The following is a 24,375-nucleotide window of genomic DNA, read 5'->3' on the forward strand; positions in this document are numbered from 1 at the left end:
GATGCCCCATTTCCTTTAAGGGGTGTAGAGTAGGTTTTTGGTTACTTTCTTGGACAATAGAAGGTTGTTATCAATGAGAGTTGGTTATAAGTTATTATAGGTCTTATTTAGAAAGAAAACAAGCTTAGACTCAGCAATGTCTCTTTTCCCTTATCATTCATTCTTAGGTTTAGAGATGGGTTGAAAAGAAAGAAGAGAGGAATATAGAAATATATAGGGAAGATAGAACAAAAAGTAGATTAGTGAATCTACTTCTCCACTTAATGTCTCAATTGTCACTCACAAAGGTATTTTTAATTCATTAGTATAGAATTTTGCATATAGATGCAAAATAAGTTTAATTCTAGATACAGTGGTATAGAATTTAAATGTAAGGTTATTCTTCATATTATATATATATATATATATATATATATATATATATATATATATATATATATACTCTAATATAATGTATTGTAGCATATAACTCAATTATAGTACAAAGTTTACTTCCAATACTTTGAAAGTGCTATTGCAGACTGTTTAGGATGAATAAGTTATAAAAGTTAATTGTTAGATGATCAAATCATGGTCATATCAATTGTTGATCTAACTTTATCACAAGAATATACATCTTAGATACAGCAGATAGATATGATTCTATAGAAAGATAAGGTAAGATAGATAAGGTCTTCAAAAACCTCAGAGACATTCAGAACATGCCATTTAAAAATGTTTTTATTAATTTAAAGATTCACTGACAATGAGACAGGTCAATTTGTGGCAACACCCAGCCTAACTCAAAGAGGATGATGAACATCAAAGAATCTACTTATGGAGATGGCTTCAAATGTGGCAAACAAGCCACTGGCAAAATGTCCTCATTTCTCCCACAGACAGAATTCTGCCTAAAAAAGGGCAAGCTTGCATGCAGACAGTCAATGGCCAAGCTCTGTCAAGACAGGGTAAGCAAGTCCTCAACAGTTTCCTGCCTCACAAATATGTCTGTCAGATACATTGGGCCAGAAGGCTGAAGAAGATGCTCCAACATAATAGAGAGTTTTGGGTGACTATTCAGGTAGCAAACTGTCTCTGTCATCTTCTCGTTTGGAAAGCTACTAACCTGCACTCCTGGCATACTCAGGTAATCAAGTTTATTCTTTCTCAAGTCTGATGGAGTTGAAGACCAGGTAGCTTAGTTTTACAATGAAACCTAGTTGTTTCCAGGTTAAGATATTTTTGGTCTAGATAGATGTTTTAAGTTGATAAAAACAAGATGTGATGGAGATTGATTTACATTCAGAATTTTAGATGCACCAAGATAGGAAAGATGTTTTTCTTAAGGCTGTCAAATACAAATAACTAAAGCACTAAGAATGTAACATTTATATAATTCCTGATGTGTCATGGTTCTTTTTGTTATAGGTAGTTTATTGTATATATGTGTAATAATATAATTGTATATGTAAAAAATGTTAAAAAGATAAAAATAAAAATGAGAGAGAGAGAGTTGTTTTTAAAAAAGAAAGAAAGTAAGTAGGCAGTCTGTGGAAGGCATTGTCATCCTGCCTGGATGTCTAAGCTGACGGTGACGTTCAGAGAGAGGGGCTGCCTTCTGTGCCCTTCCAACTAAGACTACCCTCATGATGACAATGGTGACCCTCATCTCCCAGAATGAGTGAGTGGTCATTGAATGCTCCTCACTTCTCTAATCATTCCAGCTCTGTTACAAATCACTTATCAATTCCATCTTCCTGAAGGGCCTACTTTGGTTTTCTTCAAGTCTTCATTTTTGGTGTTATCTATTCAGAGAGGCAAATGTCCATCTCTTCATCCATCTCTTTTAGGGAATCTGTTACTAAAAAAAAAAAAGAAACATTTTTATAGTTTCCTTTATATCATATTTTTAATCTCAGTTTTATTACATTTTTCTGTTGTCCTTTCATTTATTGTATTTTTAACTCCTGGAGATCATGGCCTGTTTTTATGCATCTGTTGGATATAAAACTTTAAATTTGTTTAGATTTATCCATGCTTATATAAAAGTCACTAATTAATGTTGCTGCTCCAGTGAGTCTTTATGAGATAAGGTGACTGAAATTAGAGTCTCTCTTTTAGGAGAAGATACAAGAGTGGCTTGTCGGAAGGACAATTATCCTTCAGTTTGGGGGCTGTCTGCTGTGCCATTGCCATTATACAAGGCATTAATTGAGGGCTTCAGAAAGATGGGTCCTTAGTAAAAAAAAAAAATCAGCTCCTGCTTTACGGTAATGTTCCCACAGCTTTGAAACAAAAACAGCGAGTACCTAAGGATTCTTGGCTGTTCTAGTATCTCAATTGCATAGCAGATTTGAAAAATTTCAACAATAGTGCACAATGTTCTTGAACACATAGTCACACCTGATGGTATCCTTCTTCTTGTTGGTTCACTCTCTGAAGAATTTATTGCTTCTGCTTACTCAGTGATATGGAACAGCTTAGCTTGGGAGGTGGGCATCCTTCCCAACCAGTAGGGTGAACTATGCTTCATCCATGCTGGACTCACCTTCCAAAGCCCTTGAGTACTCTCTTTAGCCTTACACCACTCTTTAGACTTTCTCATAGTTTATAATTCCATGTAAGCCATTCATCAAATAACTTTTACTGTCCAACCCATTGTGTAACTTTGGCCACCTATTAAGACACAAACTGATATACTTTTAAAAATATTTCTCTTCCCAGTGAACAGCAGTATAGTTCCCAGACACACCCTATGGTCTCCTGGCATGTATCTTTAATCTAGAGCAGAAAGTATCTGAGCCTCTTCAATTTACACCACTACAATGTATCTTTCCCAAGAATATGGTCACTTCCTCACAGAATAAGTGACAGTTAATACCAACTTACAATGTCATTAAGCATCTAACTTTAGTAGTGCAATAATTCATTTTGTTTTGAGAATACATATTTTAATTCTAAATTTATTGATGAGAGGCATGTTGAATATTTCATGTATTTTCTTTTTCTTTATTTGGGTATGTTTTTCTTTATACATTTTCCTATCGCTTTAAGACTATTTTGAAAATTGTTGATTATTTCAAATTTGCCACTATATATGTTATGCTGATTTTTTTGTTATTTCACTTTTAGTGTTTAAATCCCTTTGTATGTATAATCATTATCTTCAAAACAAAAATATTTGTCTCGTCACCCAGTGAGGCACAACTGGCTTACGGAATGAGCTGTAGAGCCGTAGTTGACATACTGACTACAGTTTTTTTATTAATTCTCTTTGCAGAAAATCATTTTCCTTCTTGTGGTTAAAATATCAGATGTAGCTCTTGCATTTCTTGGTGGTCATACAGCAAAAGATTTTATTATACAACAATAGGCTTCTTTTCTGTCTTATCTTGAACTTTACTAAAATAAAGAGGAAACTACTGATGGAAACGAGGCATATAGTAACCATGACTTTCATATATGTTCTATTGTTTCAATGTTTTAGGCGTTCTATTAGAAAAGGCTCCACTTATGTTGTAAGAGAAATGAGGGAATAAAAATAAAATCTTTTAAAAGTTATTTTTAATTCATTGGCATAGAATTTTGTATATAGATGCATAATAAGTTTAATTTTGATACATTGCTATCAAATTCAAATTTAAGATTATTCTTCACACACATTTTATATACTCCCACTGTAATATGAAGTATTGCACCCATACAACTCAACTATAATACAAGGTTTACTTCTAATACTTTGAAAATGCTGTTGCAGGCTGCTTAGGATAATTCAGTAATACAAGTTAATTGTTAGTTGATCAAACTATCATTATGTCAATTACTTGTCTATTTTTAACCCAAGAATATGCATCATAGGTTTAATGGATAGATATGATTCTATAGATGATAAGGTAAAATAGTTAGATAAGGTCTTCAAAAACCTCAGGGACCTACAGAATATGTGTTTAAAGATATTTTTATTATTTTAAAGATTCTTTGACAATAATACAGGCTAACTCCTAACAACACCCAGCTTATTTCAAAGAAGATGATGAGCATCAAAGAATCTCCTTATGGATATGGCTTCAAATCTGGCAAACAAGCCATTGGGCAAAATGTCCCCATTCCTGCCACCAACAGAATTCTACCTAAAAATGGGCAAGCTTGGATGCAGGCAGAGTCAATGGCCAAACTCTGCCCAGACAGGGTAAGCAAGTCCTCAATAGTTCCTGCCTCACAAATATGTCTGTCAGATATACTGGGCCAGAAGGCTAAAGATGATGCTCCAACGTTATAGAGAGTTTTGGGTGACTGTTCAGGCAGCAAACTGTCTTTATCATTTTCTCATTTTGGAAGATGCTAACCCGCACTTCCTGTCTACTCAGATAATGAATTTTATTCCTTTTCAAGTCTCTGATGGAGTTGAAGACCAGATAGTTTAGTTTTACAGTTAAGCTTAGTTGTTTGGGGGTTAAGATGTTTTTAGGTCTAGATAGAAGCTTTAAGTTGATTGAAATAAAATATGATAGACATTCATTTACCTTCAGAATTTTAGACACACCAAGATAGGAAATACAAATAGCCAAAACATTATGAATGTAGCATTTATATAATTCCTGAATGTTCTGTGGTTCTTCTTGCTGGAGGCAGTGTATTGTATATATATGTAATAATATAAATGTATATGTAAAAAAGAAAAATAATAAAGAGAAAAGAACAGAAATTTACTTATTTATTATGTATACAGTATTCTGGCCTCATGTGTGCCTATATGCCAGAAGAGGGCACCAGATCTCATTATGGATGGTTGTGTGCCACTGTGTGGTTGCTGGGAATTGAACTCAGGATATTTGGAAAAACAGACAGTGCTCTTAACCTCTGAGCCATATCTCCAGCCCCAAGAATAAAAGCTTACATAGCTTTTTAGGTTGTAAGTGGGCATCAGAACACTATGTCAGATAATCAAATGCTTCCTGTCTCATATGCTCGGAACAACTGTCCTGTGCTCTCCAGTGGGCCCAAGGTCACATGCTCTAATGGAATGAGCAATGTGCCCACAAAGCCTCTAGGTTCTGATACTCCTGGAAGCTCAGTCTTATGACTGTCAGCTGAATTCGGTAGTGGCTTAGAAATGAACTCCCTCCCAAGCCTTCAGAAATGCTACAATTGATCCATATGAAAAATACATCCTTTATAGGTCATTGGGCATAGTAATATAAAGAAAATCACAGCCATCTCATGTGATATGTGAAAAGCTTCTGATAAAACCCAATACATTTTTATAGTTTAACAAAGCCTAACAAAAAGGCAGGCAAGTACATGGACATCATGGAAGGAAAAGCTTACAGCAAACACCACATTCAGAGATGAGGGACGGAGAGCTTTTCCTCTTTAACAGGAGTATGGCAATGCATGCTTGCTTTTTATTTTTTATTTTTGTATTCAATTCACCATCATATTGGGAGTTCTAGGCAGAGAAAGTATCCAAGAAAAAGACATCAATTTACAAATGAAAATAATTATGTCACCTTGTAGATGGTATGGTTTTGTATGTAGACAGTGCTGTTTTTTATATGCTCATAAGAAACAATGAATATTTTTACCTACAGTTGAATGACCTAAGAATTCTGAGCTATTGAGGTGAGGCAAATGAAACACTTAGCAGTAGAATCCTTCCATGTAGTCATCTCTTAGTCAACATGCTACAGCAGAGTACACAAGCTAAAATCAAACTCCATCTTCATATTTAGCTCCAAATTCCCATGGGCTTTCCTGATCCCCCAGAGTATATAATGGGGAAAAGAAGAAAGCCAGATAATAGAAGCATGTCTGTACTTTTCCTGGCTGCTCTGAAAATAAAGAACTTACTTAATTCCTCAATGACGGACTGAAACCTATGGACCCATCAAGCAAAATAAGTCTTTCTTCTCTTAAGATTTGATGCTGAGGCCATCTTGATTGTTTTACACAGGCTTTTGAACCTCAATGCTATATGTGAATCTGTGAGACCCTGCCAGGCTCTTCATTTGTTTTGCTAAGATACATTGCTACACTGATGATACATTTAACATAATATCTACTCATCACATGCAGAGTTAGGGCTTGGTACTTACTTCTTTCTCTTGTTGACCTCCATGCCTACAATGATTTCATCTGTTACCATTACTTAGGAATTGCCATCTCCACAGTAATGACTGATGACTCTCTGTCTTCAGTCCAGTCTTATCTCAATAAACACATTACAAAACAGTGCTTCTTAACCTTCCCCATGCTGTGACCCTGTAATAGGTTCCCCATGCTGTGGTGATCTCCAACCATAAGATTATTTCTCTGCTACTTCATAACCATAGTCTTCTCTAATATGAATGTAAATATCTAATTCAGGACATCTGACTCCCAACAGGTTAAGGATTGATGTTTTAATGAATGAAAACCAGCTAAATATTCAAAGATTAAGGAGGATGTCCACAATATGGGAGTTCCCTGGTTCTAAATCCACACTTTAGAATACTTTTGTTTAGCATATTTTATATATTTATCTAACAGATATTTCAAAGGAAAAGTATATAAATTGCAATTCTCTGTTTCCAACCTTATTACATTAGGTGCCTTCCTTCTTCAGTTTTCATATTCCCTTGAGAATATATCTCACTGGACTGGGATCTCAACATTTATTTTGCTGGGATAGGAACCAGGAAGCCCCAGCTAACTTCCTGTCTGGCACCCCTACCTTTGTCCTTTGTCTGAGAGGAGTGGACATGCTAAGGTTTTAGGGGTATGTCCCCATGATGACCATCAAGTTTTTTTTTGTTGTTGTTTTGTTTTTTGTTTTTGTTTTTTTGTTTTTTTGTTTTTTTTTTTTTTAAGTGTTTGAATCTGAGTGTATTTTGCAGGCAAGCAAGATTTTATTTTATTTTTTAATTTATTTTTTATTAATTTATTCTTGTTATATCTCAATGGTTATCCCATCCCTTATATCCTCCCATTCCTCCCTCCCTCCCATTTTCCCCTTACTCCCCTCCCCTATGACTGTGACTGAGGGGGACTTCCTCCCCCTTTATACCATGTCCCCTGGAGGGGGAGACCTGGTGATACTCAGAGGAAGGATAGCAGGCTACCAAGAAGAGACTTGAGACCATCAAGTATTATTACCCACTGTGTCACCTTCTCAGCCTCTCTGGTGATTTATACTTTCATGTGTTCTATATGGGTTTTGTATATGGTTAATTGATTATTGGTGTGGTCATACCTTAAATACATATTGTGAATTCAAACCCCATTCACCTCTCTCACTGCTGCCACTCTGATAGTTATTATTTCAGTTGTCTTTATCTAGTTTTCTCCTTCTGACCCCATTCAGCCTGAGAATCTTGCTGAAAATTCTAACTCACTCTAAGGAGCATAGTTAGATATCTCAAGAGGGAGGTTACTGAGAAAAGAAAGTGGAGACCTATCTACATGGACTCCAGTGCACTTCTCTGCCTAAGGGACCCAGGTGTGATGTCACATACCTGTGTGCCTATCACTTGGCACAGAGGCAGGAAAGTAAGAAGTTTAAGGTCATCACTGGCTTTCTGGTGACATAATGAGGCTCAAGCTGGCTTGAGCTAGGTGAGATTTTGTTTCACAAAAGGAAGGGGAAATGAAGTGTGTGTGTGTGTGTGTGTGTGTGTGTGTGTGTGTGTGTAGAAAGAGAGAGAGAGAGAGAGAGAGAGAGAGAGAGAGAGAGAGAGAGAGAGAGAGAGAGATTGAGGGAGGGAGGGAGGGACAGAGAAAAGGAGGGAGAAAGGAAGGGAGGGAGGGAGGGTCGGAAAGATTAGAGGGGAAAGAAAAAGAAGAGGGAGAGGAGCAGGGGAGAGAAAGGAAGAGAAGGTAATAACACTATAGTTTTCATCTGGACCTAAGTCTTTCAGCCAATGTTCCAGCCAATGTGTTGGCTTTCCAATCTGATGTACCCTCTGTTAACTCACAGTGGTTCACTAAAGTCACTCTGTGTCTTGAACACGTCAGGTTTATCAGGAAGGCTGGGCTCACTGTTGCCTGTCTCTGTTTCGGTTCTCCTCCCACTGTCTAGTTCTCCACTTTGCTTTTTGTCCCCCCTAGCAATTTCCTCAATGAGCCAGCTCCTCATCTCTCTCTTTGAAACTCATTGCCTTCTGCTGTGGAATTGCTTGCCCTCTCAGTTGCTTCAGGACTTTTTTATTCCTCCATTTTTTGGGGGGCGGGGATCCTCTTCATTACCTCACAGATGTCATGTCGTTTGTTTCTTGCTTTCACAGTTATTATTTGCACTTAGAATAAAAGCTTTGTGAGAGAGGTTTTGATTTTTGTCTCTTTTATTATCATTATATTTTTAGTATTTATTAGTTTGTTCAGCACACGAGATAGTTAGTAAATAAATGTTCAGTTAATGAATAAATGCTACCTCCATTTTAAATTCCTTTGTCGTAACTTTGTATCCTCATGTTTTTCTAGTGACAGTATTCCCTAATAAGTGTGTGTGTGTGTGTGTGTGTGTGTGTGTGTGTGTGTGTGTGTGTGTAACTAAAATTAGGTAAATTTTTCTAAATTACATTTCCACGACACTTACATGGTATCATGATGTATTATAATCTCCAATAACAAACTGATGAGAGTGCACCTCGGATGTATTTGCCTAACGCAGATTTTCAAAGATTAATTGGAGAACAATGCAGTGTTTTTCTAGTTATGGGCATTGAAAGAATCTGAGAAACCAGACCTATAGGAATCAGGATGAAGCAAGAGAAAAGCAGTACGTTGTGATCCCGTGATGTCCTAGGAAGTGAAAATCCAGCTGATTGATTTCATGTGGCAGATGTTAATCTGCTGCATTCTCTGTTCAGTCAAACCTGCCCTGCTCTCTCTCTGTCATGGTGAAGCTCAGTCAAACCCTTCCCATTGTGTTTCTAGTCAATGTGAAAATAAGCATGTGAAACAAAATATCAGATTTTAAAATACTCTCAATTCTCTTTGCATTCTATAACCATTCTTTATTTTTTAAAATAGCCTACCATGATTGAGGATACGTAAGAAACAACCACTTAAAAATTTCCTTTTATTTAATCTCTTCAAGGATTCTGTTTCCATGGATACACAGACAAAAACCGAGCATCTAGAGGGATCTTAGAGAATTAGTAAGTGTAAGAGATGAATTTCTAAGAGCCAGTTGGACATTTTGTTAAGTACTTCAGCATACCATCTTATTAAATCCTATTATAAATATCTTAGGAGGAAACTGAGTCTCAGATGAAAGAGAAAAATAGAACTTTTTCTGAAGGTCACAGAATCATTACATTTCAAGATTGGGATTTATCAGAAACTTCTGTGGCTCCAGATCCTGAACTAACACAGGCTATTCCTCCAGTCTCTTCCTCATTATCCAAGTAGCTAATTTACTTCAGAGAATTGCCAGAAAGTTTTCCGAGGCAATCAGTGATTTGTGCATTCCAAATTCTACTCAATGTGTGATATTTAAAATGGAGAGATAAATACATTTCCCATGTTGCATTATAGGCCCTATTGCGGGGCGGGGCGGGGAAGGGTCACATTCAAATACTGACTGATTATTCCACTGCTAATTGGAAACTAAAAAAACAAAAACAAAAACAAAAACAAACAAACACAAACAAAAACAAAAAAGTGAGTATGCAATCCCTCTCATCATTTTGGGCAGCACGTACAGTCATCTTGAAAATAATCAACGTCACCACTGGCGAGCGGTTTCCAGTAGATGATTATTTAATTCAGTACTTTGTTCTTTCTTTACCCTGCGCAATCTAAGTTTATTTACACCTCTGTGGATAAATGTACCCCCCTCTGACTTGGTCCTCACACAACTTCCTTCTATGATGGCTTAAGGTTTTCTGCCAACATTTAGCTTTAAGTTCAGACTCTCTTTTCCTTTGCCACAAATGAGTGAGCAGGTAGGTGTTTATTAAGTTAAAGCTGGATTCTCAGAAATTCCTCCAGCTTTTATTGATTGAAGTTGTATATTATCTTCTGGCAAAGGCCAGAGAAGTCATCAGGACTTTACTAAGTACCAGGGGAAACTTCTTTTTATAAAATGGCCTGTACTTCACTTATTGCCAGAGCTGGGGACAACGTTTTAAAGAAAAAACTTTTGAGCCCATTTTCTCCCTTTATAATGGAAACTAGGTCTAGCATGGCTGAGTGATTTGCAGAAGGTCCTAAGGGAAACCTCAGAAAGATCCAAGTAAAAAAGCTGTGGGAGAGCGAAGAGCTGCCTGTTTCTCTGTGAAGCATGACTGGCTTCTATTGGCCTCTTTTGTCTGCTCAGGACTTAGGGACTGTCCTCCACCCACAGCCCGGGCATCCCCTTTGCAGCAGGAGTCACACTGTGACACTCTTCCAAGAATCCTTTGAAATTAGCTTCCAGCTCTACAGGGAAGTCCAGGTCTTGGTCTTGGTATCTCAACCCACTCCATTGCCTTGACCTCTGGTCTTCTTCAAGCTTCTTAGAAGTTCTCACCCTCTAGCTGTTCTTCCAGCCTTTGATCTTTTGCCTCAGCTAGCTGCCTTTCTCTGGCATATCTTCCATCAAATGTTCAAGTGGTGGGCATTCCTTCAGCTTTAGTTCAGTGTTAGCTTCTCAGTGAGTCTTATTTTGACCACCATATTTTAAATTGCAACCTGTATCTTTCTCCATTCAGGACTTCTAATTGGTATTATGTGCTTTTTTTTTTTTTTTTTTTAAACAATTTATCTTATCTCCTAACTCCCATAACGCTGACCTATTTCTTCCATCTGTTTCTTATTTGTTAATTATAAATCTCAAGGAGTATCATTAATAGTGTCAGGATTGTCTCTCTTCCATGGGGTGGATCTTGGGTTGGGCCAGGCATTGGTTGGACAGTCCCTCAATCTCTGCTCTATGTGTTCTATCTTTATCTCTGTACATCTTATAGGCAGGGTAAGTTTTGGATCTAAGTTCTTGTGGGTGGGTGGGTGTTCTCCTCACTCCACTAGGAGTCTTGTCTAGTTAAAGGGAGTCGTCTTCAGTTTCCATGGTCCCTGCTACTAGGAGTCTCAGCTAGAGTCCCCCTCATATCCTCCCAGAGGCCTATTCTGACTTAGGTCTCTAGCTTGTCACAGAGATGGTCCCACCCACAACTTCTCTTTTCTCTGCAGGATTTCTGTTCTCCTGCCCTCTCCCATCCCCAGGTCTGATCCCCACCCTTATTTTTCTCTGTGCTCCCTCTCCTACTTTGTTTCAGCAGCAGTTCAAAAACAGATGCTGAGACTCACCACCAAACACTGGGTGATGCATGTGGAGTCTCATGGAAAAGTTGGAGGAAGGACAAATGGACTTAGAAGTGACAAAGCTCCATAAGACCAACATAGCACCAACTAACCAGAGGCTAGAGGGGCTTGTGGAGTCTGCAGGACCAGCCAAAGACTGGTCCTATGTCCTCCACATAGATGTAGCTGATGGGCAGCTCAGGCTCCATGTGGCTCTGCTAATCTACTGTCTGTGAAATGGACTCTGTTGCCTGCTTTTTCATCACCTCCCACTGACAGGACTGCCTGGCCAGGCCACAGGGAAGAGGATACACTCAATCCTAACGCAACTTGATGACCTGGAGTAGATGGGTTGGAGGGACTCCTCTTTCCTAGGAAAAGGGGAAGGTGTGGGGGAGGTTAGGACTGGGAAGAGAGGAAGGAGGGGGCTATGTTTGGGATATAAAGTGAATAAATAAATTAATTAATTAAAAAAAAATAAACCTCAGGGAGGCTGGATCCAGAGGAGGCTGAGGCACAGGATCAATGCTGACTTCATAGTCAGTTTGAGGGTAGCCTGGTTCTGAGATTCTGCCTCAAATAAATAAATAAATAAACAAATAAACAAGTAAATAAGTAAGTAAAAATTAAATAATTCAAGAGAGCAAGGTCTTCTGTGTTCTCTGTTATATCCTAGGTACCTAGAAAGTCTCAGACTCATATTTAGTATTTTATAAGAAAGTGCATGAATAGACCGAGAACAATTGTTGATAAAAATTTATCCTTAGGAAGACTTAAGGATGAGAAACAGAAGTTACACATACCATTGTAATTTTTTAAGCTCAAGAAAGTGTGCATCATCTCTTTATGATATAATTGGCAGAATGTCATGGAATAGACAATTATCCAAGAGTAATTTCTCAGGAGTTGGAAAGAATAAAACAACCTAACTTTCTGTAGGCTGTTATTGCAACTCAGCCATCTGATTTTGGAAATAAAAGAGTGTTAGTGCTGATCAAATATGTCTTTAACTGTTAATGTTTTACCACAAATGCCTCTCCAAATGTTAGCTTTGCAAACACAGCCTGGTGAAGGCAGAAATATTGATTCAGCACTTAGGAACCCTGGTTTTCCCCAACGTGCAATGTCATTTTAGGTACTTCAGAGTATAAAAAGCTTTTTCATGGAGCATATGCCGTGTTATCCTCCCACACCCATGCAATAAGCAGGGGATGGGGGACTGGGAGTTATGCTGTCTCACATTGTGGACTTCTTCCACTCAGAGCCACAGGATCGTGGGAGCACGTCAGTGAGCTCTATCCATCTCTGAGTTTGCTGTGGTCATTGGTAGGAAACAGAATATGTGAGTGAGCAACGACTGGAACAGAGTGGCTGCCTCCTCACCATTTATTAAATGCTACTCATTTGTTCATCCATTTCTTTTCCCCCAGCACGCATATGGCACCCAGAGAGGGTGGATCCTGATACACACCACTCCTTATTTGATACATTACTATTGTTATACACACAGCTTCTTATTTGACTTGTGGTTCTGAGTGCTCTGAACTAGAACTGTCCTAGACCTGTTTGTCACCTGATGGGAAGAGATCTGGCTCAGACCCAGCTCTGAACTCAGATAGCAAACAGTCCTCTGTAAACCCCCACGGTTCTACAAATGCCTTCCTTCCTATTATATGGAAAAAGCAAATCCCACTGATTGCATGAACAATGAAAGGAAATGTTCATGTAATCACATGATCTCCAAGTGTTAACTCAGCACGTGCTTAGAAACAAGTAAGGCTTAACCCATTCCAGATTTCCTTTCTTTCAATCCACATAAGACATAAATTTTTTTTATTTAGTTCATTTTACATATGAGAAAAAATCAGAGGTTTAAAAAAAGGGAGTGACACAAAGCTAAGCAAACACCTGTTGTTGAAAGGTAAAAGAATGGGATTCAAACTGCATGGCTAGTGATGAGGTTCTGCTTTGCTGCCTCTCCGAGGGGAGAGAAGAAGGTGTCGAAGAGGCTTGCTGGAGGTTACATCACTACTGGGAGTACGCACCCTTAGACTGCATGAAGGCTCACACACTAGTCCATGGGTGCACATAGACTTAGAGTCCACATGTGCATAGAGACTTATAACTCTCATAACCCATGTGCTGGTACTCCTTAGTGAGCAACTATCTGATGGGTCATACTGACATCAACAATGTGCATTGGGGATTGATAGCTCGAAGTAATCCAGATTTGCTAAAGATCATGCTAATGATTGACATCACTAAGTACAGAGCGGTCAATATTTCTTTCCAAAAGCCAGTGTTGTCAACAGAGCAGTCAACTGGATTGTTTGCCAAGTGCCACCTTATTGAATGTGCTTAGTACCAAATTTGTTAGTATTTTGATCACAGTATTTTCTAACACAGTATTTTCTAACAAGTTGAAAATGTGGAAGAATATGATTGAATTTCATGGGGAAAAGGAGAAAAGAAAAATATGCCATTTATTCTCAAGTTCAGATTAAATTATTTGTAGATTGTTTTGAAAAATTATGTGATACTTTTACCCTCACAAAACAATTCCTGGTAGAAATGAGAAAACGGGAATACATAAGTTTTATTTTAACTTTTAAGTTAATGTGAGTAAAAACTGTTATTATTACGATTTTCCTTAATTTCCCACCTTTAAGTTTGTTTTAGAACAAACTTAACTGTAATATTAAATAATGCATCTTTCCCAATCAGCTTTTGAAAATTATCATTGAGAGATTATGTACATTCTTCACAAAGAGACCACGAGCACCATGATTTTCCCCTAGGGAAATGGAGAATAATACAAGTCATTCCTTTTTAAAGAACTACCAATTCTTCTTGCATTACCACTTTTGACATTGGTTTATTGTGTGGCTGTCCTGGTTTGCTTTCTACTGTTGTGATAAAGGCTATGGCCTAAAACTACATGGGGAAGGAAGAGCTCCTTTAACCTCAGAGCTTATATTCCTTTATGAAGGAAGTCAGGGCAGGAGTTTAAAGAATGATCCAGTAGGCAGGAACAGAAGCACAGGTCACAGGGGAACTCTTTCTACTGGCTTACTCCCCATAGTTTGCTTTGCATGTTTTCTTACAGCACCCAGGACCTTCAGCCCACAATAGGATTTACAGTCATATGGCTTGAAGTTGAATTAAAAAATATTAAAACAAATAAAAAATTGAGATGTCATATTTTTATGAGTATATAAAATAAACAACCATGGATTTCACATGGGCTACATTTCTTTTCATATTCTAGTTTCTTGATAATGGAGATTAATCTGCCATTAAAATAAAAATGTTTTATTATATGTGCCAAACTAATAGGCACTTACGTAGGAGAGAAGATTTTTAAGCAGGCCTGTATAAATTACTTTTCAGTATTTTATTTTTTAGTTATGCATGCATATGAATGCCTAAATGTATTTGATTGCAAGTGCCTGAGGAGTCCAGGAAAAGGCACTGTATTCCTTGGAGCTGAAGTTACAGATGGCTCTGAGGTGCCTGACATGGGTACTGGCTCCATGGGTGCTGGGAGCTAAACTCCAGTCCCCTGAAAAAACACTATGCACTCTTTATTGCTGAGTCATCTCATCACCCCCATATAGACTACTGCTTACTTTGTATGGGAACATATTTAAATGAGTTGTATGTGTCTGCAAGTCTCTATATAGACTATGACTCCACCTGTCCCTTATGTTAACCAAACACTCCTGTCACATGCATACCCAGCTACTAAAAGCCTATGTTTATTAAGTGCCAAGTATATGATCCTGGCCTCATATACGAACTGCCAAGTAAGTAGGTTACAATAATTTATACTATATTATTAGCAACTATTTGATAATTCAGAAGCTTCTTTCACCATTTTGAGAAAGGCACATCTCTCTTCCGAATATCAATAATAAACAGTGATTTAAAACAGGTCTTAACAGAATACTATTTCACTAGGTACATGGATTGGAAAGGTCTCTGAGAAACTCTATAGGCTTTGCAAAGGGACTAAAACCAACACTCCTTCCATTCTTCTGGAAAGTTATATAAAACTAAGAACAAGATAGAACCTAGAAGGACACAAACTGAAGCAAGTCACGATGCACGGGTGAGTAAAAGCTTGTGGAAGAAATTAGCATGACAAGAGCCTCCTCATTTGTCATCTTATTAGACATTCCAAATGTCTAATATCGACTTGATGAGGTATGATTGCATCAGAAAGTGGAGTGCTCTCTGGAACCCATCTCAGCCCTTAGCTGACCAGTTGAGACCCAGCGTACACTTTAGGGAACCACTAGCATGATGTGAGAAATCCAGACCCTAACATGGCTGCAGGGGAGGCACAATTAAAGACAAGATGGACACCACTATTGTGGTGCGATTGATGGCCAGTGAACTTCCTTGATGTATTTGAGGGAAGAATGCTGAATCAGTCTGTTTCCCATTGCAATGATAGAACACCTGCCATTGGGTATTTAAAGGGAAAAGAGGACTTGTAAGCTTCCATCTTTAGAAATGTTAGAGGATGGCACCAACGTTCACTATTCTCTGATGCAAATCCTGTTGGCTGCATCTCAGCACACAGATGGCATCATGGAGTACATGCTAGAGGGGAAGATGGGGATAAACAAAGCCAAAGAAAATGGGGAGACCAGCCTTATAACTCAGGAGTGACTAAGACCACCGAGCTTTTCTGAGGGTGTGGCCACAGTGGCCTGCCCAGTTATTGTGTCCAAAGCCTCAGTCTCTCAAAGCTTTTCAGTGCTACCATGCTCCCCTTACATGCACTGTTAGGGGACACACACTGCAAGCCATGAAACTTCTGGCCCTGATCACACCAAGTTCCGTGGCATACTCAACATACAAAGTGCATTCAGCAGTGTCTACAGTTCCAAAGCATTAAGTCATTCCATCCTTGCTCAAACGTCTGAATCCAAGTCTTATCCGAGACTTTTGGAAAGCTGTTCTAATGTGAGCACACATGCATACACACACAGACACACACACACACACACACACACACACACACACATACACACACACATACACATTACATACTTCCCAGATACAATGTCAGGAAAGACAGGGCAAATATCACTAGACATATGCCTACAAAAAGGTCATGGTAACATAGTGAGCCTGAAATTCATGCTGTGTGCAGTGCAGTAAGATAGAAGCACACCTCCAGGGCCTTGAGAACCCTATGCTAATTGTCACAGCATGGCTGGTTTTCTGATATTTATGACTTCCCTGGGTAGATATATGGTCCACTTTCTGGAGCTTTTCTTAACATTATACTCTCACGGCTCCAATAAACACTCCAGTGGAGATTTTCCTTGAGAACTCCATCTCAATTGCAGACCTCTGACTTAGGGTTTTCTATGGATTCTTTCTTGATGCCACCACCACTTACAGCCCTTGTATCTTGCTTATTCCTAACTAGCACTAAGGTCAACTTACTAGGACGAGCCTTATCTGGACCCCTTCAACCGTGATGGGAGAACTCTAAAAGAGTTCAACAGAAATCAAGAAACAGAATCCTGATGGGGCCTTGGCAGCCCTCAGACAAGTCCCAGAAATGACTGAAGTTCTAGGTCTCCACACCTGGTTGACAGCGTCAATCTTAAGACTTCTTAAGATCCCTTGAAGCCTTTCCCTGCCTGTCCTGACAGTTAGTGATTGGTCACCTTTTATCTCTGCTCAGTTTTTATCTCTGCTCACCTTTTATCTCTGGCTCAGTTGTACCCTTGGATGCAATTCCGATTTTTCTCTTCTGCCCAGAATGCAGATTAACCACATATTGCTGCTTTCTGTCCCCTTTGTCCCAAATCTCACTAAAAGAGGCCAGTGCTTTCATGTTTGCATATGTCCTACACTGATAGACTTATGTTTAAATTTCATATTCTAATTTAGGGATGGGTATGCTTTTCAAACAAATTATATACTATTTGTTGAGAAAAAAATCCCTTTTGGAGAGTTCATTTTCCAATAGGATCTTCACTTCCATTTAGGATACGTTTCCCAGTCTTGTCACCTTACTATCTTCTTTTTACTCTCATCTAGATGCTGGCTACTTCCCAGTTCCAAAGCCACCTCTACATTTTAAAGTGTTGTTCGTTACAGCAGTAACTCTATTCCTCAGGACTCATTTTCTCTATTAATCCCAGTTCTGATTGTCCTGAAAATTCCATGATGCTGGGTAATTATCAAGCTTGAAAGAGGCTTTTTGGCTCATAATTCTAGCTATTTTCCTAGGCTCTACTGAGGGCCCTATTGGCTGCCTCGCAACAGAGCAGATGGCATGAAGGTGGGAAAACACTCAGGATGAGAAAGTACACAAAAACATGGGATTCCAGAGTAGTGGGAGGGACCAACTTTATTCTTCTACAGCATTTACTGAGATAGGAATGATGTCTCTTTAAAAGACTGGCTATAACCCCTTCTATAGTCAGTACCCCTAAGGCCTCATTACTTTTCCTCAAGCCTTACTTCATAGGGGTACCATCCATTTTCAACATTACACCACTCTGGGGACGAAGCTTCCACCCATAAAACCCTGGGGGAATGCAATCAAACATAGCTATGTCTTTTTAAAGAGATTTTTTTTATATGCATTGGTGTTTTGCCTCCATGTATGTCTGTGTGAGGATGCCAGATGCCCTGGAACTGGAGTTACAGACAGTTGTGAGCTTACATATGGTTGCTGGGAATTGAACCCAGGTCTTTTGGAAGACCAGCCAGTGTTCTTAACCACTGAGCCATCTCTCCAGCGCTCATAGCTACATCTTAAAGGAAGTCATTAGATACCAAGTCATTTTGTTTCAATTTGTCATCGCCGGTACAGCACAACACATCAACAGAACAGACACAACCAGAATAGAATACTTATTTCGACAGTTGTGTAATCAATCAGTTCCTGTACTTGTGGCGGGTGGTAAGAACTTTGCGTGCTATTGATAGTGATCCAGCAGTCTCATTTCTATTCAGCTTTTACAATTTAATTAAAAGTTGCTTCCCAGCATATCCTAGTATATTTAGAGACTTGTATTTTCAGTTTGCAGGCAGCACTTTGAAATCACAAGACCTTAAATTGCAATTCTCTATTCCACGAACAATACTTTACACATCCATTACGTCCAATTCTTCTAAGAATTCTCCCTGATCTAAGATGCTAACAACTCGCAGATGCTAAATTTCAGAGCTGTTCGAAAAATTAAGGAAAATAATTTACTGTGTGAAAAGATATGTCTTTCTTAAGGAAGACTGTTGATTTGTTTATTCTTGAATTGCTAATTATGGATTATGGCTCTCTTGGAGCAAAACACAATACAAAATTATGAAGTGAGCGAAGAAAATAAGACAAAACAAACCAGAAAACAGAATGTCAGATGCCTATGGCCAAGCTGCCTCCATGAATACATAGTCTCATTTCTTGGTGTCTTATAAGGTCCAGGGCAGTGATTCTCAACCTGTGGGTTGCGACTCCTTTGAGGGTCAAATAGCATGTATCCTGCATATTAAATATATACATTACAATTCATAATAGAAGCAAAATTACAGTTATGAAGTAGCAATAAAAATAATGTTATGGGTGGGGGTCGCCATGAGGAACTGTATTAAAGGGTCATAGCCTTAGGAAGGTTGAGACCCACTGCACTATGGGATCTCATACATGAATAAAGTCATTATTATTATTTTTTTTTTGCAGGCTCCTGTGTCTACAAGGCAAAATTTTATTCTTACAAAAAGCAAAACAAAATATACTCTCTAACTTTCTCAAACTAAATCCGAAGAAGAAAATAGGTGCCTCTATAATTAGACAATAATTCTTTTTCTAATCTCATCTGCTTCACTGTGGATGAGCGTGTCCTGCATCTTCCTCCTCAGTATTTATTACGTATCAGTCTTTATGCTGGGGTTGTTCTGCTGCATCCAAGGTAGCATGTCGTAAATGATTTGCTTTATGTCTTTTCCCTTTTATTTACTTATAAATATTTTCTCTTCCCAGGAAGTCATTCACCTTCCAATGATGCTGGGATGTTTCTATGGATCTCTTCAAGTGAGTGAAATACGCTGTCCTGCCATATCTGACGCATGTCTTCCCACTCCTGCTCATAATTTGCAGGGTCTCTATAGGATGGCTGTGTGGCGATCGTCCTTTGAATCTCCTGGACCTTAGCTTTTTGTCCTCAGCTTCTATCTTTGCTGCCAAATGCTTTCTCTTGAGATGATATGTCATTCCTCCTCATGTCTCTCTTCATGCGCTACATAAAGAGCACAAGATCATGGTCTCCTAAGGTCAGTCCCCAGGGAGCTTTCTCTTCCTGTCTTGTGCATAAATTCCTCTTGCTTTGTGATAGCATAAGCCCTTTTGGCTCACAGGTGGGAGAGAGAGAGACCCCTGAGGCTTTTTAAAAAATTTTATTAATTTATTCATATTACATCTCGATTGTTAGTCCTTCCCCTGTTTCCTCCCATTCTTCCCTCCCTCCCACTTCCCCCCTTCTCCCCTCCCCTATGTCTGTGATTGAGGGAGACCTCCTCCCCCTATATATGCTCTTAGAATATTGAGTCTCTTCTTGGTAACTTGCTATCCTTCCTCTGAGTGCCGCCAGGCCTCCCCATCCAGGGGACGTTATTATTACTTAAGTTATTCAGATTACATCTCAGTTGTTATCCTGTCCCTTGTATCTTACGATTTCTCCCTCCCTCGAAGCTTTTCTTCTTATAAGGGCAGCAGTCCCATTACATAAGAAAGCTCAAGCCATTGACTTCACTGATGACTTCTCCAAACGTAGTGAGGGTCGGAGCTTCAGCTTGTGGACACCTTTGGCAGAGAGACAGTTCAGTCTGTAGCAGTGAAGAATTAGAGGCACAGTCAGTAGTTAATCACCTGGAGGTATTTTAAATAAAAAAAAACCAATTAATTGCAAATTTTAAGTGAAATGGTGCCAGTTATTAAACTCTAGTTTTATGTTCATTGTCATTCAGAACCTAAAATGCCTGAAGTTCTCTCCTTAACCACTTCAGTCTGGAGTGACAGAAACTGACAGCTCAAATTATTAGCTGGTCACATATGCTTTAATTTTAAAAACGATTTCTTTACTTTTATTTGATGTGAGTTGCTGTTTGACAGCATGTATGTTTGTATGTATGTACATGTGTGTACCGCATGTGTGTTTGGTACTTGCAGAGGCCAGAAAGGTGCACTGGAAACCCTGGAACTAGAGTTGTGAGACACTATGTGACTTCTGGGGACAGAACCAGTGATCTTTTCAAGAGCAGTCTGCGCTTTTTGAGAAAGAACTTAAAGTTGGGTAGGCAGAGAGGAGAAGATGAACCTGGATGAACCTGGGAGTGGACAAGAACATAATCAAAATATATTTAAATTTAAAAAATTTAAATTGTTTTAAGTATTAAAATTAAAATGTAAAAACCGCCCAATGTATCTGAAGAAACAAATTCCATGTAAGGCCTGCACATAGAAAGATTCAAAGCATGTTCAGAGACAATAAAGACAGAAAGAGAACTTCTTTTCCACCTGTGGTAGGCAGATAGATATTAATATCCAACTCAATACATACAATGTTAGAGAAAAGAAATAAGATAAACCTGAGTCAATAGGATTAGGGTAATTATCCTGCCATACACCAACTAGTAAGAAAGAACTGCAGTTGAGACATGGACAAGATTAAAGACTGGGTTATGACAGTATTTGGTGTTTCTCTTAGATGCTTTCCAAGTGACTCCTATGCTAAAGGCTTGGTGCTAACTTCGAGGGCAGTGGAATTTTTAAGAGTTGGAACCTCCGAGGTGCAGAGAATAAGTGCCTGCAGAATGTTCATCCCTAGGAGAGATATGTATACCGCACCTCCTCCTCCAAAGGCTCACTGATCATTGTGGAAGAGGAGGCAGAGACAGAGGAAAGTCCAGAAGCTACAAGGAAACAATTTTCCTCTTCCATAGCACATATTACCTCAAATATTTTGTAAACATTGGCTTATATGCTATTTACTGTCAGTTTGCTTACAAGAAAATGTTAGGTCCTATTATTTCCTTCACCACATATTCTTTGTATTAAGAAAATATGTTTCCCAATAAATGTTTGTTGTGAGGAGTGAATGAATTAATTCTTCAAAAAGAGTTTTTGTCAATGTTAGTGTATAATACTGTGAGACGCACATTTTCAGTATTCTTGGATAAATGCCTGAAAGGGCTATAATCATAACATGCACGTTCAAGTTTTCAAGAATGTGCCACTGCCTTGAATGGAAAATTTTACATAATATATGAATATTTTATATTCCCATTTCCCTTTATATATTAGTTTCCATAATTGTAGTTTGGAAAGCAACTAGGATTTTGTTGTCTTTGCTTTGTGGTTGATCTGTTTCTTTCTGGCTTTTAACTGCCTTTTTCTCTTATCATTATAATGTAGCCAGTGACTGGGTTTACCTTTATTTATTATACATATGACTCATTTTGTTTCCAGAATATGAACATTCACGTATGCTATACATTCTGAAAGATTTCAGTCATGCGTATCTAGCACTCTCACTTTCCACCTGTTCCATGAGTGCTGGAGCGCTTGTTATTCCTTCCACATGTGTTACTGGTCTGTTACAGAGTTCTCTGTACATACGTCATTATTTAAGACATTAAATTCTCTACAGATGGCTTGTCGTGTCGTGGTGTTTAACGTGAAAAGGCCCAGTGAGTTTTAAAGTCAGTTCCTGACACAAACCAACATGCAAAAAAGAAAAGGCGAGTCACTGGATGGAAGAGGAAGGTATCAGGAAGCTAAGGGGAAAGGCCAGAACCTGGTGCGAGAATGTAAGCATTCCATCCCTAGATTGGAGCTGACCAGATGCCAGTGTGTGTCCATGACTCTAGCACTCAATTCATTCTGATTTGCCTTTCTTGTTCAGCTCTAACATTTTGAGCCTAGGAATTCTCAATTCCATTTTAATTGAAAATCTTTGGCCATGAACACTGCATTTTGCTCAAATGTTTCCACACTTTACTTTCTTAACATAGGTCCTTTTTTCAACCTGAACTTTGTACTGTTTTATAGAATTGCTTCCTCTATATAAGCTTGCAAGTGCTGGGCCATTTGAAATATATTTTGATCCTATATACATGTATCTTGGGGTAATTTTCAAACAAACAGTCATATAAAGTCTTTCATAAAGCACTGAAAACTTAATTAAATATCAATCAATTCATATTATTTATGAACAAATTGTTGAAATGCAGCTTGTTTCTTTGTTTGTTTATTCATTTTTTTCATAGAGCAGTGGATCAAATCATGGCCATAAGTCTGTAAGGCAAGCTCTGCCACTAAGCTCCACCCAGACCTGAGACACATTTCTTTAGAAGGCCCCACACTGTTGTAAACATCAAAGTATTCTAGACAGCATGTAAATTGAGTATACTTCAAAAGACTGGCAGCAATCTCTACCAAATTATGCACAATACAAACTGATGGAGTTGGGCTAGAGAGATGGCTTAGCAGTTAAACGCTAAGCTCACAACTGAAAATGCACATTGACTGAATTGACTTGAAACCCACCTAATAAAACTTATCTGACATGGATTTCTGAGGGGAGTCCACATACCAAAGCCCTATAGGAAAGGGCTCTGTGGAGAGCTCAGACCCATGAGGCAAGTAAGGTCACAGAGTAAGGAAAAAGATTCCACACCAGAAGTCTGAAGCCAGGCTGTCCCTTGGGTAACACAGGGAGGGAAGGGAATTCCAAAAAAGAAATATGCCTTTTCCTAGGATGAAGGGATGTGAGGAAGGGGGACGCGTTCCTTGAAGTGTTCCTGTTATATAGGTGAAGGGGATGTTTCACCACCAGAAGCCTCCAGATGTCCACAGAGTCTGTTTATGGATGGCTAGACAAACTCTCTATCTATTGGGTGTCAACTATGAAGCTGGACTGATGAGGAAGGAGCTAAGATGAGCAGCATAGAGTCTGGGATTCCAACGCTACTTCATGGAAGCGTTTACAGGCTTGAGTTTCTGAATCGGACTATGTCAGGGCAGCATTGAGTGTTGAGTTGGGTAAGAACACAGGTTGGTAAACAAACATATTCACTGCAACTGTTTCTAGTGACACACTAAGCCTACATAGGCCTTTCCTGGCAACATCTTTCTCTGAGTATCTCTAGGATATCAAAAGGGTTTTTGTAAAGAGATAGTCTGTTGTGCCTTAAACTCTGAGTGCTTGCTTCATTCAACAGTAGAGTGGAAAGTGTACAGAAAAAAATTATTTGCTTATTGTGTCTTGATCTGAAAGTTAAAGAATGAACAGAAGGAGCCCAGTGAGCACACATTCATAGAAGTGAGAAGCTATAAACTGCAAAGCACTTGGGAAGAAACTGTCAACTCAAGGACTACAGAGAACTTTCAGGAGAATCTGACAAATTTCAGTGGCTTGAAGAACTGAAGTCTAAAGTACTGTCATTTTAATTCATGAAAAATTTCACTAAGGTGTTTATGATTTGTGAGGGCATTTCACACTTCAATTGTGTTAATAATTTAATATTTCTAATGGAAAATAAGAGGAAAACTTTAAGCTATATTTTAAATTTCCTTATAATGTAATAAATTTGGGGCGGGGGGAAACAATCAATTCTGAAATCAGACATGGAGAGACTTTGTGAGCAAGCGTCTGTGCTCCATGACAGAGCAAACGTTGTTTGCAATCAATCTGAAGAGAGATTGGAAGCTCTTTGGGAACAAACATATATCTTAACTGGTAACAAACGGAATGCGAATCTGTGTCTATTGAGTAACCAGGATATAAAATGTTAAACCATGGAAAATGACTCAGAAATAGAATGGGGAACTTAGAAATAAATCTACACATTTATGACCTATTCATTTTCAATAAAAATTTTTGAGAACACACAATAGGGGCGTGGAAGATTCTTCAATAAGTCATGATGAGGAATTAGGATCTCTGCCTGTAAAATGAACAAAGTTACTTTATGATTTCAAACTGGGATGGTATTTGTAGGTATCAAGTTACCTATAATAAAGAAGACCTAGTAGAACATGATTATTGAGTGTGCATATGAGAATGTTGCCAGGAAATATAAGCATAGAAGCCTGACATTAATTTT

This window comes from Acomys russatus, chromosome 21 (genome assembly GCF_903995435.1).
Source record: "Acomys russatus chromosome 21, mAcoRus1.1, whole genome shotgun sequence".
NCBI lineage: Eukaryota > Metazoa > Chordata > Mammalia > Rodentia > Muridae > Acomys > Acomys russatus.